The sequence below is a fragment of the Glycine max genome, chromosome 18, assembly GCF_000004515.6.
Source record: "Glycine max cultivar Williams 82 chromosome 18, Glycine_max_v4.0, whole genome shotgun sequence".
NCBI classification, from domain to species: Eukaryota; Viridiplantae; Streptophyta; class Magnoliopsida; order Fabales; family Fabaceae; genus Glycine; species Glycine max.
Genome location: NC_038254.2, coordinates 4,347,783 through 4,362,975, shown reverse-complemented (window position 1 = coordinate 4,362,975; position 15,193 = coordinate 4,347,783).

The following is a 15,193-nucleotide window of genomic DNA, read 5'->3' as shown; positions in this document are numbered from 1 at the left end:
TTTCTTACAAAGAAATGTGTGGCTCCTAATTTTTGTGCCTCTCTTTATACTTATATAGTTTTTAGAACAAAAGAAAAGAATGAGAATATGGCAAAAAAACAAGTTGGTTTAAAATTACTTTCTATAGTCACATTGTACAGATGCAATAAAGGGATGTATGCAATATGGATTTAAGTTCAGGGGTAGGTTTTGGCATAAACCACTACAAAAAAAAAAAAAAACTTTCCACATGGTTTAAAAAAGATTTTTAATATTAATTTTCAGTCTATGTTGAAAGTGAAAAATTTTCAACATTAATTTTAAAATTGATATCGAAATTACATTTTATATTTAGAAACAATCAATATAGAAAGTATGTCAAAGGTATAACCTATTTTATTGGTTTTAATCAAAACCAATGAAGTAAGTCTATTATCTAAATCAGTTAACTAAGTAAAGCAAGATATTAAATCCTAGAATCTCTAAGGCCTCTTAACTTTAAAATGACATAACTGATTATATTTAAAACTGTATACTAATCAGGTCAATAATGAGTAAGAGTCTGTTAGGTAATTAAGTTAGTCTTATCTTATTTTATTTAGTTATTTGATTCACTGCTGATAGAAAATGACTTATCCCAGCTATTGCCTATCTTATATTAAGTCAGTGTTATATTTACCTCACGAGGAGAGTTGGGGTTAGGAAATATATATACATATTCAAAACTATAAATCTTTAGTTTTCAATGAATATTATAGTACATATTCAAAGAGATTTTATTTTATCTTTATTTAAAAATAACGAGGCTTCTAGATCAGATTCCTAAGCAAGAGATCTAGAGTTTCTTGACACTATTCTTAACAATATTGTTTCTATGTCTTTTGTATATATAATGGTGAACAGATAATTCCAATATTGGGAATGAATTTTGCCATATAATTTACCCAGTCTAAAAACCTTTGCAATTGTATCTTTATCCTTAATTTTCATTGAGAAAATTTTCAGCAAACTTTATTGTTCCTTGGATGGGGACTATGGTTCATTTATATAGACTTTATATCCTAAAATCTTATTACCTTGGTTTAAAAGATTTTCATTTTTTTATACTGTTAAACCATTTTCTCTCAGTATCTCTAAATTTATTCAGGGTGATTAATTATAGTATGTCGACTCATTACTTTTCAGAAAAACAAGTATAGCATCGAGAAATACTAGGGTGAATTTCATATATTGATTAAGTGTGCCATTCATTTATAATATTTAAGAATTCACTAGGAGCACTTTTAAGTATATGTGGCATCATATTCCATACATATTGTTCAAAAGTACTTCAATATATTATTGGTACCGAATATTTTATCAACTTTAATACTTATTTAAAGGTTTATAATTATTGACTAATTTTGGTACAACTCAATGGGGATCCGTTAAGATTAATTATCCTCTTTCTAAATATTCTTAATTGATTTTTTTTCAATTTTCTAAGTACAGTTGGTTCATATAACACATGTTTTTATATATGTAGTGTTTCATAAATATTTGATTGTGTTACAAATTATTATTATGATCATTATAATTTTTGTAATCAAACGTACTTTTATAATTAATGAGTTTTAAATAATTATGTTTTGCTATATACATTTGAATTTAAATCATTATTAATAAATTTATGAATTCAATAACAATTTAGATGACATGTGTGGAGTCTATGGTGCCTTTCAAGGTTTGGAGTACACATGTCAAATTACATGGTTTAGGTAACATGTATGTGTCATTATATAATATTTTATTTGATTACATTCCATAATTATCACCAAGTATGTCAATCAACTAAACATAAGATTATTCTAACCTAATAAAAAATATCGAGCTTGAGTCTTTAGTATACAATTATCTTTAATACTCCAAGGAAAAACTTAGTCGTACACACATAGTGATCTTACCTTCAATAAAATTACTTCCAATAAAAAATACTTCTATACCAAGAAAAAAAGTCTAGGTACAATTTGTTAATTTGAATAGGTGTTGCTTTTGTAGCAATTTTATTTATTTCGTCAAAATCTTCTATGTAGGGTAGGGATATCTTATAATTTTTTCTATGCCAAAAGGTAATAGGATTTTTTAAATAAAGTTTATTTCTTCCAATAGATATTTTTATATATGCATGAATTGATAATCAAACTTTGATCACATGTTATAGAGATAAGATTATTTGTCTATCATGACATATCATATTGATAAAAAAAATTCATCTTTAAATCTTGCTTTTGATTTCACCCAGCTTTTGTTGGTAACTAATGGACAATAATTTCACTTTTCTAGATCTTTTACTTGGTTAATGGATTTGAAATGGGCTCTCCATTTGAGCAACAACTTTTTCTTTTATGCTCACCACCAAGGATACATGCAAGCGAAGTTACGAAGAATGTTGAAATTCTTCAAGACATGGTGAGGAAGAGAAAGCCTCATGGGGCTTGAAAATGTTAAAGAGGAAATGATATTAGGCACGAGAATGTTCAAAGAAAAAGACGTGAGCAATGGTTATGAGAATATTGTAGAAGAATTCTTTTTAATGAGATTAAAAAAAAGATGAGTTGTTATGTTTTTCTTGTTTTAAAAACTAAAAATAGTATATAAAAATATTTGTTACTAAAGATTAACTTTTAAAATAAATTTAGTATTTTGAGAGATTAATCATTCACCCTTAACTAGAAATGTTCACAAAAAATAGGTGTTTATTTTGAAGATTACTTATCACTAATTATCTTTATTAATTTTTTTTTAGTTTTTAATATTTTAAAACAAAAAACTTGAAGTATTTTCTAGAAAGAAAAGAAACAAACAAGCCGTCCTTAAATTTCTAGTACTATTAAAAAATATTTAAGTAAACGGCATAATTCAAAATGGACTGATATTAAGTATCATCCCATTAATGATCATTTCGAGTCCCAAAGGTCACTGGAGAGTTGACTGATGCTGCTCCTATCCTCTTAGCTTCTTTTGTTTTAAATAAAAATAATTTTAAATTTTTTAATGTGACCGAAATATATATCTAAATTAATTTTAATTGAATTTAATCTAACAATATAAAATTATTTTATATTATTATTTAATTACAAATCATAATTAATATAATTTTTAACATTATTTATAAAAGTTAACAAACTTATATTATGAGTTGTGATTGAATGATGATATCAAATTTTTTATATTACATAGTTTTTTTTTTACTTATTTTAATTATAATTTTTATATTAAAATTTGTGTACAATATGAAAATAATTCCCAATATAAACTTCCTCAAGTGCATTTTCTGTGGTGTTCCTAAGTTCAGATACATCTTTGTTCATTGGCATCGTAATTGGGGCCATTCTTAATTTTCAAACCCAGCATTTAAATCAATGGATAGAGAGAGGATGGAAAACTATGTGGTCCTCGCTATCTAAATCTAACAGCTAGGCAACGTTGGGCCATGTTGATAAAAAAGAAGAAAAAAAAATATGACCAGAAGGAAATGACCTAAATCAATTTTTGATTTTTTTTTTTCTGAGTTGCATCCTCTTTGATAATGATGTTAATTTTGGCTGGGCTATCTCTTTTATTGAATCCTCTTTGATACTGATGTTTAGTTTTGGCTGGGCTATCTCTTTTATTGATTATAATTGAGCATTTTATTGAATAAAATAATTTAAAATTTAAATAAATTGTTTCAATTGCATAAACTTATAGTATGTATGGGTGCAGATCTCATATGTGATTATCTACATTTACTGCAAAGTTAGTAGTTATAATTTTTATATGATAGGCATTATTTCTTATTCTCTAATGAGTTTTCAAATACTCATTTAAATATTTTAAATGTGAGTATTATATTGACGAATGTTTGATTTGATCATTTATCAATCCACTTTTATTTCTCACCATGTTGTTTAGTTACTTAGAGTGAGTTATTTTAAAGTTGGATAATAATTGGTCTCACTTGTGGCTGGAAACTTATTCTAGCTCTTGCTGGTTAAAGTTGTGGATGATTCTCAGTTGATTCCTTGGCCTCTGCATAGAATCAATCGTTAAACTATTTTATCTCTTTATTTACTAGAAATTTTAGAATTTCTCATATTTACTGTGAAGGTAACGTTTGTGAGTACCCCCAAGTCTTGTTCATCCTTTGTCTTTCAATGAATTCGGATGTGTGTATGGCATAAAGATCAATAGAGGTGGAGGTTCAACCTTTATGCCCCCTATTGTGATGCCTCATCATGCCACATTGTGTATTATTGCATTCACTTTTATCAAAATTTAGACTCGAGTAAACTTAATTTCCTTTGTTGAGGTATTCGAACTCACACCATAAAAAAAAAAATTTCAAGATTTAGAAGAATTTTTTATCAAAGTTGTTTTAAATTAACCAATAATTTTAAGTTTAAGATTTAAATATATAATTGTATTAAATACTTAAAGAATTTTTTTTGTTATCCATAATTATTTTATTCGACTCAAACAAAAAAGCTCGTTTTTGTCATAACAAAAATGTTTTAAAATTAAACTAATTCAAAATTAATTCTTTTACTTTTTGTGTCCATCAAAATCTATTCTATAAATCCTAAAATAACATTCCATTTGGGATGGCAGCTGGGCTTTGTTGAGCCATGATACAAACCAGGCCCATCCACGAATCTTTTCGATTTCGTATTCGTGTTATCCACTTATTTTTCTTGGCTTATGATGGAAATGCGAATAGAAACCTATTTACTTTGTGACATGTAACCATTGCTTTTTAATGGTGACTGTTGCAAGGGACCACCATATTCAGTATACGAAATTTGAATATAAGGAGTATATAACACAATCATATGAACGAAATTGGAGACAGTTGCATGTATTTGGTTGCATTCGAGTTTGAAATTAATGAGCACATTTAGAAGCACTTCTTTGTTGTGAAATTCAAATGTGCCATCAGTCTAATTGTGACTTGTAACCGATGGGGGAACCAGAAACTTTGCAAATAAGATAATTTAAAACTATTTTTCATTTCTTGTGGAAATATTGGTACTTAGAACTAAAAGTTATTAACACAAGTGATTCACTTAGATTCCTTAATCAAGGTTTGAGATTCTTCTATTCCTAACTTACATATAAAGTTATAATTGGAGATATCATTTTATCTTCAAATGAATTATTCTGATGAAAAAAAATTAGTTAGGTGTCAAATAAGAAGTCTTTAACTAAGTTTATTAAAAAAATATTGGTACTAAGAATAAAGAACATTAATCCATGCATTCAATTGCATATAATTTGTTTTTTTTTTTTTATCAGCTAGCTTTTAATTGGATATTCATATGAGGAATATTGAATTCTCTGGATCAGCCGGCTATGAGCAGGTTTATTGTAAGTATTATGTGATGGCAACCAATAGCATATAATTTAATTCTTTTTGCTGAAGTACGTACTAGTGTAGAAGTCCAGTTATAATTTTTATTGTACATCATATAGGTGTGTATTTAATATGTGGGCCTATATATATTATTAATAGTGTATTATAAATTATTTGTAAAGAATTATCCTTTTTGAAGTTGTTTTATGTATAAAGATCAATTTATTGAGATGGATGACATCTCATTTACTATAAATTTTGCAATGTGTAAATACTAAATATTTTATTTATATTTTTTATGACAGACCAAAATATATAATATAAAGAAACTTTAGAAGTTATTATTCTTTGTAAACAAGTATAAAATTTAAAAAGTCATTAACTTTTTTATAGGAAATTAATAATTATATACTGGTCTTTTTTTAAAAAAAAGTTGCATACTATCTTTACATTGTATCAACCAGAAATTATAATTGAAACAACTCCTAAGATAGCTAGTTATCGTAAAAGTTATAAAATTTGTCAAAAGTTAATATGTTTTTATAAAATTATCTTAAAAATAACATAAATTGTGATTTTTAATTGAATAAAAATGTAAAACTATTTTACACTTTATTATTATAACATATTATACATTTTTATGTTATTATTTTTATTCACGTTAAATTTGAAAACATTTTACTTAACTATATAGACCTATATGAAACCTAGTTTAATTTAAATTTTAAACTAGATGAATCGATCGGATAAAAAAACTAGTTTATTTATATATAAAACCTATCTGGACCCGATCGACATTTCTTTTTCTTAATATACACTTGGCAAGTTGATAGCAATTCAGAGTTTAAAAAACCGTGGTTTATATGGTGAATCTCTTTATCCCTAGCAAATCTGAATGGCTAATTAATTAAGTCGAAACCTAACTTGATGCAACAGTTGGATATTTGTTTTCTTAAAAAAAAAAAACTTTGGATATTTATCAAAGAGAAGTATCTTCTTCATGATATTTTCTTGGATAGAAATTTGACTTTTGTGCTTTCATGTGCCAACTGCCAAATATCAATTATGCACCCGCCACTTTTTCCACGTCGATAGATATAGGTATAAAATAATTAAATCTCGAAACCCTAGTTAAGTAGTAGTTGGCTACAAACACTGTTACTAAATTTTATAATTATTAATAGGTGTTACATATTATATTATAATATTTATATTAGTTATTTATATTTAGTGGATTCAATATAAATATAATTTAGTCAACTTATTAGATTATTAATAAAAAATTGATATAGATTTAATGAGTAAAAATCGATTTATTTTATTAAAAGATAATGATAACTCTAATAAATTTAATTAAAACTTGAAATTTATGGTTCCAAACACTCTAAGTTAAGAAAAAAAATTATCCTCTTCCATCCGAAGAATAAATAATGACTGTGTAAGGAATAAAATAATTTAGTTAAAAAATATTATTAAATCAATTATTAATTCATGATCATTGTCAAGATTTTATTGCGTTTGTTTAATTAAGATCTATGAATTCATATATCTTTTAGATTATTTTCTCAATAATTTAACATAATGTGTGTTCATTTTATATTTTATATAATTTGTTAAAATTTCATCAAGTAAAATCAGAATCATCATTATTGCTAGATTATTAGGATTTAAAGTTTTTTTAATTTCTATTATACTTAAATCTTTTTAATTATATGAACCCTAATCTATTTTGAGGAATTTTTTTTTTATACATAACTAGTCGATCATGTGTGTATGTGCAGGGTCAAGTTTGTTGTTTGTATATATGTTTAAAAAAGATTAATGTGTATAATTATTTTTTTTAAAAAATAAATAATATAATATATCAGATAGAACCAATCATTTATGCTATAACTAAGTAATTTGAAAAGTCTACTTGTTTTTTTTTTGTTTTTTTAAATTGATAGAAAATCAAACGTTTTGATGGAAATCAAACAATAAAAGAAATTTACTTATATATTTAAATTTTGAAATAATTAACATGATAGAAAATGAAACAAAAAAAATCCAAAAACAATACTTTTATATTTAGTTAATTACTTTGATATAATACTATTTTATATTTAAATTTGTATGATAATAATAATAATGTGGATGTGAATTAATTAGATTTTTTTTTAATAGATATCACATGTATTTTTTACGGGATATCTTGCTCGGTCCTTATAGGACCAATATCAACAATAAAATTCTGCCTTAGCAAGCAAGATTCAAATTTGAGTTGAGACTACATATTAAACCAAATTTGCAGTTGATCCACATATTTTGTGGTTTAATTTAAAATACTTAAAATTATATCAACAAATTAAAATGATAAAATAAAAAAAGTAATACATTGATTGTAAAAAAAAATCAAAGTTAAATAAAACTAAATAAAGATATTAATGGCCCATTTATATATAGTATATACGCTTATTTTCTATTTATTGATTTACTATACATGTTTTGTGTATATTTTTTCTAATTTAAGTAAAAAATTAAAAATACAAATTAAATAATTCAATACTAAAAAATATAATTAATTCATATAAATAAGTAATATAAATAATTATATCTAAAGAGAAAATGAATATTTACAAAATAATTCAATTTTTTTAGAAGTTTATATTTGAAAAAAATAAATATGTTATTCAAAGTTGTTATATGGGCTATGAGGATAGATATACTTTTTTAGGCTCATTTTATCTTTATATTTAAGATAAAAAAAATTATCTTCATAAAAATAAAATAAAATTTTAAAGTTAAATATTTTAAACACCGGTAACATTGCATATTTTAAAGAAAGTGATAATTTTATATAAATCATCTGAATTTTAAACATGGAAAATAGTACTTTATCAAGTAAATTTTCTTTTAAAGACTATTTTTATTTTTCAAATATTTAAAATATCTGCAAACTAAAAATCATAAAATGTATATATAAAAGTAATATGTTGAAAACTTAAACAAAACTAATGAGAGTTAAATAAAAAAATTAAAAATATTTTATGTTTAAAATATTTGATAAATTTATAACACATTATGCGTTTATATATAATACGTGGATAATATTTTCTTCTTTTATTTATTGAATAAATTCTCTTTATTTATTTAACTTTTTCTTGTTTTCTTATGCAATAAAAGTCTCTAGTGCATGTGTAAAAAAATCTCATAATATAAAATGAGAAGATAGAGAAACATATGATATAAAATAAATAATTATAAAAATATTATAAATATCTATTATAATAATATATTTGTTGATCAAACTTTCTCTCCAAACAGAAAATAACAAATTAAGCAATGCACTAAAGTTATTTTTTATTTTTGTAATTGCGTATAAAATTATTTATATGAACCTATGCAAATTAACTTAAGCCTTATGAAATTCATCATTAATCTATCAAAAGTGGCAAGGAAGAAGAGTAGATGAAGAAAATACATGATAATATATATTAATTGAAACTCCTTTAGACCAGGAAAAAGTACATGATTTACAAATCAGCCTAGTCACCCACAAACACAATATTACATGAGTATAATATTCCCATATCCTTTTACGTATTATGTGGTGGCACATACATCCTAGATGCCAGTGTTGGACTAAGCTAAGGTACAAATATTAATGTGCCGCACCCCTACACATAGACTTGGACTAAGCTAAGGTACAAATGCTAATGTGCCACACCCCTACACATAGACTTGTACATAAAGGAGGTCATAAACCTAAAACCTAATCGCATAAGATGTTTTCACATAGACTCTTGCATCACGTACAACCCTTGATGTAACCTTGTGATATTTTGTGATTCTTAAAGCAACACCGAATATTATATAGCCAAAATCATGGTAGAACGAAAAAAGCTCCCCTTACATGATACCACTAGATTTTTAACGAAAAATTTCAAAATGAAAGATCTTGGGGAAGCCTATTTTTGTTAGGTATTAAGATATTAAGAGATTGTTTTTAAGATATCCTAAGGTTGTCACAAGAGAGCTATATCAATAAGGTTTTAGTAGATAGATTCAACATGAAAGATAATAAACTAGGAGATATCCCAATAGCTAAAAGAAAGAAATTCAGTCTCAAACAATGCCCTAATAATGACCTTGAAAAAACTGAAATGCAAAAGATTTCTTATTCGTCAGTCGTGGGAAGTCTAATGTACGCTCAATTTTGTACCTGTCCCGACATAGCATTTGTGATAGGAGTTCTGGACAAATACTTGAGTGATCCTAGAATGTAGCACTAGAAGATAGTAACATGCGTGATGCATTTCTTGAAGAGAACAAAAAGGTACACGCTCACTTATCAGAAGTCTAATAATTTAAATATCATTAGATACTCAGACTCTAATTTTGCTAGATGTCATGACACCAAACTCTCCACATCTAGATACATATATATGTTGCCTAAAAGAGCTATCTCTTAGTAGTCTGCTAAACAGGCTCTCGTAACTTATTCAACCATGACTGCAAAGTTTATTGCTTGTTTTGAGGCATCCAACCATGGGATATGGTCATGAAACTTTGTCATTGCTTGAGTGTGGTCGATGACATTGAAAGATCATTGAGGATTTATTGTGATAATAATTTAGTAGTTCAATACTCCAACAATAATAGGACTATAACCAAATCAAAATTATTAACATCATGTTTCTGGTTGTTAAGGAAAGAGTTCAGAATTTCCATAAAGCATATAGAGACTGATCTCATGCTAGGTAATCCACTTATTTAAGGTTTGGTATCTAATGTTTTTCATGAGCACATTGCTCATATGGGTATAATTTCTTATAGTATCTTAGTTGGAGTCTCATTTATGTTCTATATTCTATGTTTTCTAGTTATTTGTATTGTTTGGATTTTCTACAAAAATAAAGTTGATGTTTATCATTATATTTTGAGCTTGTTCTGTGTGCAATATTTATTTGCATTTGGATCGATCTCTATGAAGAATATAGTTTGAACTAGTTGAAAATAAATATGATTAAGATCACATTGCATATAATTTTTGTCGCTTATCCATATTTGATTTATGTCATCAGGTGAGTGACAATGGTGATCATTATGGCTTAGTCACATTAGGTTGTGATGAAAACCCCAATGGTTTCTTGTTGTTATATGAGATGGATAAGATTTTTAGAGAGGAGTCTGAAAGGAAATAACATACGGTTGCACTCCTAAAGAATTTTGTAATATAAATATCTAAGGTTAATATGAAATCCAAGTAGGAGATTATTATGAATTTTATAATTCCTCATTAATTAATATGAGCTACATATTATATTATAACATTTATATTAATTATTTACATTTAGTGAGCTTAATATAAGTTATCTAATTTAGTGAGTCCATTAGACTGCTAACAAAAAATTGATATGAGCTTAATGAGTAGAAACCGGTTTGATCTATCAGGAGATAATGAAAATCATAATAGGTTTAAAACGTAAGGTACGGTTATGGCCCCCAACACATTAAATCAAGAAATAATGTCTCCTTTTCTCATTTAAAGAGAAAATGACGGTTCCGTAATGAATAAAGTGATTTGATAAATGAAGATCGTTAAATCAATTATTCGTAATCATTGCCTTTTTTTTTTGCATTTGTTTGATTAAGCTCAATCGATCCAGGTATTGTTTAAACCCTCATCTCGATAATTTAAGGTAATGTGTTTGGTACTCATTTGATATTTTATATAGTTTATTAAAACTCCAACAAATGCATCACTAATTAAATTATTTTGGAAATAATTTATGTAAAACAAATGATTTTTTTTTGAAGTGGGATTAAAATTAGTATTAATCAGAAAATGTAGGTGCAAGCCACTGAAGTGAGTTAATATTGAAATATACCTGCAAAATATAATCAATTATTTTAGTTATGTATTCTTTATCTTGTAGGCGAGTCCTACCGTGCACAAATTCGTTAGGTTTGGTACCATGCACAAGTTTTTCAAACCCTTGGATATAACAATAAAATAGTATCTTGTGGTTGTACCATGCAAACAAAGCATGAGATAATAGTTATTTTAATTGATAATTCTTTTTATGGCAAAGTTCTCTCCTCTTTGTTTCGTAAGTTTCTCTGTATTTTTCATATCCCTTCCAATGCAACCCTTTCCTCCGCACTCTCCTCCGCATCGCCCATCGCCGCCGGAAACTTTCACCACCACCATGCCATGACCTCCTCTGTCACCGCCAACCACACTCACTGCCCTCTATGGTGGTGTCCGTTCGGGGAGAAGTGAGAGTAGACGAGGAGGACACCATTTTTAAATCGAAAATCTTGTAGTAACGGTCACAAATCTGGTCACGGTGGTTGCACTAGTGGTGGTGCCAACGAATAATAGGAAATGAAGAAAGGGGAGAGACAAATAATAGGTCGTTGCTGTACACGGCGAAGGAAAGCACCATAGTGGTGTTTTATGGAGTTTTCCGGTGACTAATGTTTTTTTCTTTTGTGTGTGCTTTTCCTCTCTATTTCTTCTCTCTTTTTTTTGCACACTGTTATGTTGATTTTATTTTAAAGCAGAAGAGTACTGTGGTGATAGTGGGGATGAGTTGAGTTTTTTGTTACATACGCAAAGCTATAAAAATAATTGATGTAAAACTAAAACATTGGACACTAAACATCACGAATTGGTTCGTATCAGCAACCAAAAAATACCACATTCCAATCGGAAATGGAATCCAACAACACAATGCTTCTCTCTCTGGCTTTTTTTTTTTCCAGAAGAATAGAGAAAAGATACGTCTTTTTTATTTGTTAAATCCAGGTGGGTGTTATTTAAATAAAAAAACAAAACAAAACAAAAAGGATAACTTGCAACATTAACCCCACGACAAGGCCTTGCATTGAGTCCATCTATTTTTTTAAACCACAGATCATACAACCTAAAATAACTTGTGCATGGTACCAGACCTAACACACTTGTGCACCATAGAATTTGCCTATCTTGTAAAGGTATAATGTTCTCTTTTAAGATAACTCGATCCACACATATATTAACACATGGGAATTTTTTGGCACTAAATTGCATTGTTCAACTTTGTATTCTCGTACGCAGCCTCTTTAAGATTGATTGTGGGTGTTTCATTTAGTTACAGCCCAAATGTCACAATGACAAGTGGGATGCCCTCATTTTAGAAATTGAGAACATTGACCCACCTCGACAAGGCCTTTATAATGATTACTTATAGAGATTTAGATGCATAAGCCTAGACCAACAAGTAACAATATCTAATAGAGAGTAAAAAAAACCTGAAAAGGAGAATTTGTGGCGTATATACTGGCACATGAAGGTATGTTTGGTAGATAATTCAAATTAAACATGCTATAAGTGAGTCTTATATCGAGGATAAATGCCTAATGGTTAGTGAGTTGCTCACACTACGACTAAATCATGTTGGTGTCAAAGGTTTATGCGAATGGTTATGGTTGAGGTGAGTAGTTGAATGTCCATCATTAAGGGTGTTCGAAAACCAGTTCAATTTAAAGTAACTTCAATCTACCTTTAAAATTCCTTTTACGTTTGTGCATTCTAATCTGGAAAACCTATATATGTTCAATGTGGTCCAAATAAGTTTTCAAACCCATACTAATTGGTTTAGTTTAGGTAAACTCAGCTCACTCGTATTGAGATATATGATTCATTGGTGATTTATAATTTGATCAAACTTGTACCATGTATTAAACATACATAATGTTCACACAAACATATTAGTGAGGTTTTTGGCTAATTGACTAGCATAAGTACAACCCTTTCTTTAGATGAGATGAAAGAAAATCAAATAGTTAAAGAAAAAGAAAAAATAAAAAGATTTTTTCTTCTTCTTAAAATAGACTTTTATCTTCTTTTTTTCTTCTCTTTACTTTTTAAACAAACAAGAGAAATTTTTTAAGATTTCAAATTTTTTAATTTCCTATTTTCTTTATTCTCTATCTAAATATATTTAGAAATTGAGAACATTGACCCACTTTGATTAGCCATTGAAAAGAATTATTAAAAAAAAAAAAATCCTCATTTTAACCATAAGTGAGTTGAGGTGGGTTAGTTTGTTCATTTTAGAGACTAATATAAACAGCATCCCACTCTCAATAACTAAAATGATGATATACTCGGTTAAATTTTATCTATGATTCAAAGTATCAAACATTTCAAAGGTTACCCGACAACTTGAGACAAATCAATTAGACTCATTCATGGTACGATATTATTTTACATAAATTTCTTTACAAGTAATCCATTTAAAAATAGGCAGGACAACAAACACAATTACTCAATCCAAGACCAAGGACATGCAAGAGGTTTCCAGAAACAAGTTTTTATGAGTTAATCTCTAATTTTTCTTTTCTGGGATTATATTATTAACTCTACCCGATATTCATTGAAGTTGAATTATTGACTTTTGTGGCGAAGACTTCTCAATATTGGCTATGCCTATCAGGGTGGTATTTGGTGTACTTTCTCTTTCTGCAATCGCACACGTTTGACAAAACTGGATATTTCACGCAAAAAATTAAAGGGATTAAAAAAGATAGGCCAATCCCAATTTAATTACTATAAATCATGTAACACTACGTATTGTGATTAGTTATAGTTGCTTCCAACACAAGTAGTAGAATTATTTTAGATTTGCGTAATTTCCTTCTATGGGTTCACCTAATTGACTTTATTTTCTCTTTAGAAAAAAACAAAGTTTTCACCTATTTCATAGGATTAGGTCGTCATCGAAAGTGTGAAACAATATGAACACTTTCAACCAGGAATCTGGAAAGTTAATTCAATGATTCCTGTAGGTGACCGCAGCCTTGTGCCTTTGATCGATTACTCTTCATGAAATGATGGTGATTTTCTTTAATAACTTAAAATTAAAAATAAAAATTTAATGTGTGACATTAAAATTACCGAGGTGGACTGATGTTTTTCTAGCCGAGTAAATGAGAACACGCCAGTGTCGGTCGAAACACAGCTTCGGTTGAGCTCCCACGAAAAAACAAAGCCGACCTACATTGTAAGTTTTGTAGGCGACACCGAACAAGAAAACCTCCTCTACAGAAAAAAGCAGAACATTTTTTTTTTGAATAAAACTAATGAAACCTAGTCTAAGCAGAACATTTTTTTATTCATCATTATTAAAATTGTGTTTATATGTACGTTTACTTTCTTCTTCTTTTGTTACGACAAGGTACTTATTTCAATAATAGCAATTAGTCAATATTTTCATATGTTATACAGGTACAATAAAATGGTGGTCAAATATTAAAATATTTAATTGTAAATATTTAGGAGAATATTAATTTAATTAATTATTATTTTGTATAAAAATATAAAGTGTACGCTCTTAATTCTTTAATTTAAAATCTATTTAATGCATAAAAAATGTTTTGTTAATAATTTATAAATATTTCATCAATGTTAATATAAGAAATTTGAACATTAATCAAATAAATTAAATTAAAAAATAAATATTTTGTTTAATTGAAAATGAAATTTGGCCTGAAAAATTATATAAGATGTGAGAACAAAGATTGACATGTGATTATATATAAAAAGTGGTATAATGGGTTGTTGTTATTCATGTTTTTCACTTTTAGTCTCTAAGAAAAGTTTGATCGGTTTTTTACTATTAACTTAACCTACATTACACTCAAGTCAAGTCACACTTTTTTAAAAAATAAACTAGCTCAAAGATTTTATTAAAGGTTATTCATCACCACTAAAAAGTCTTTTAAGTCTAAACTAATTAAATAAATATTTGTTGTTGGTATTATTGTATCAATTCTGTTATTTGAATAAAGAATTAAATTTATTATAATGTATTA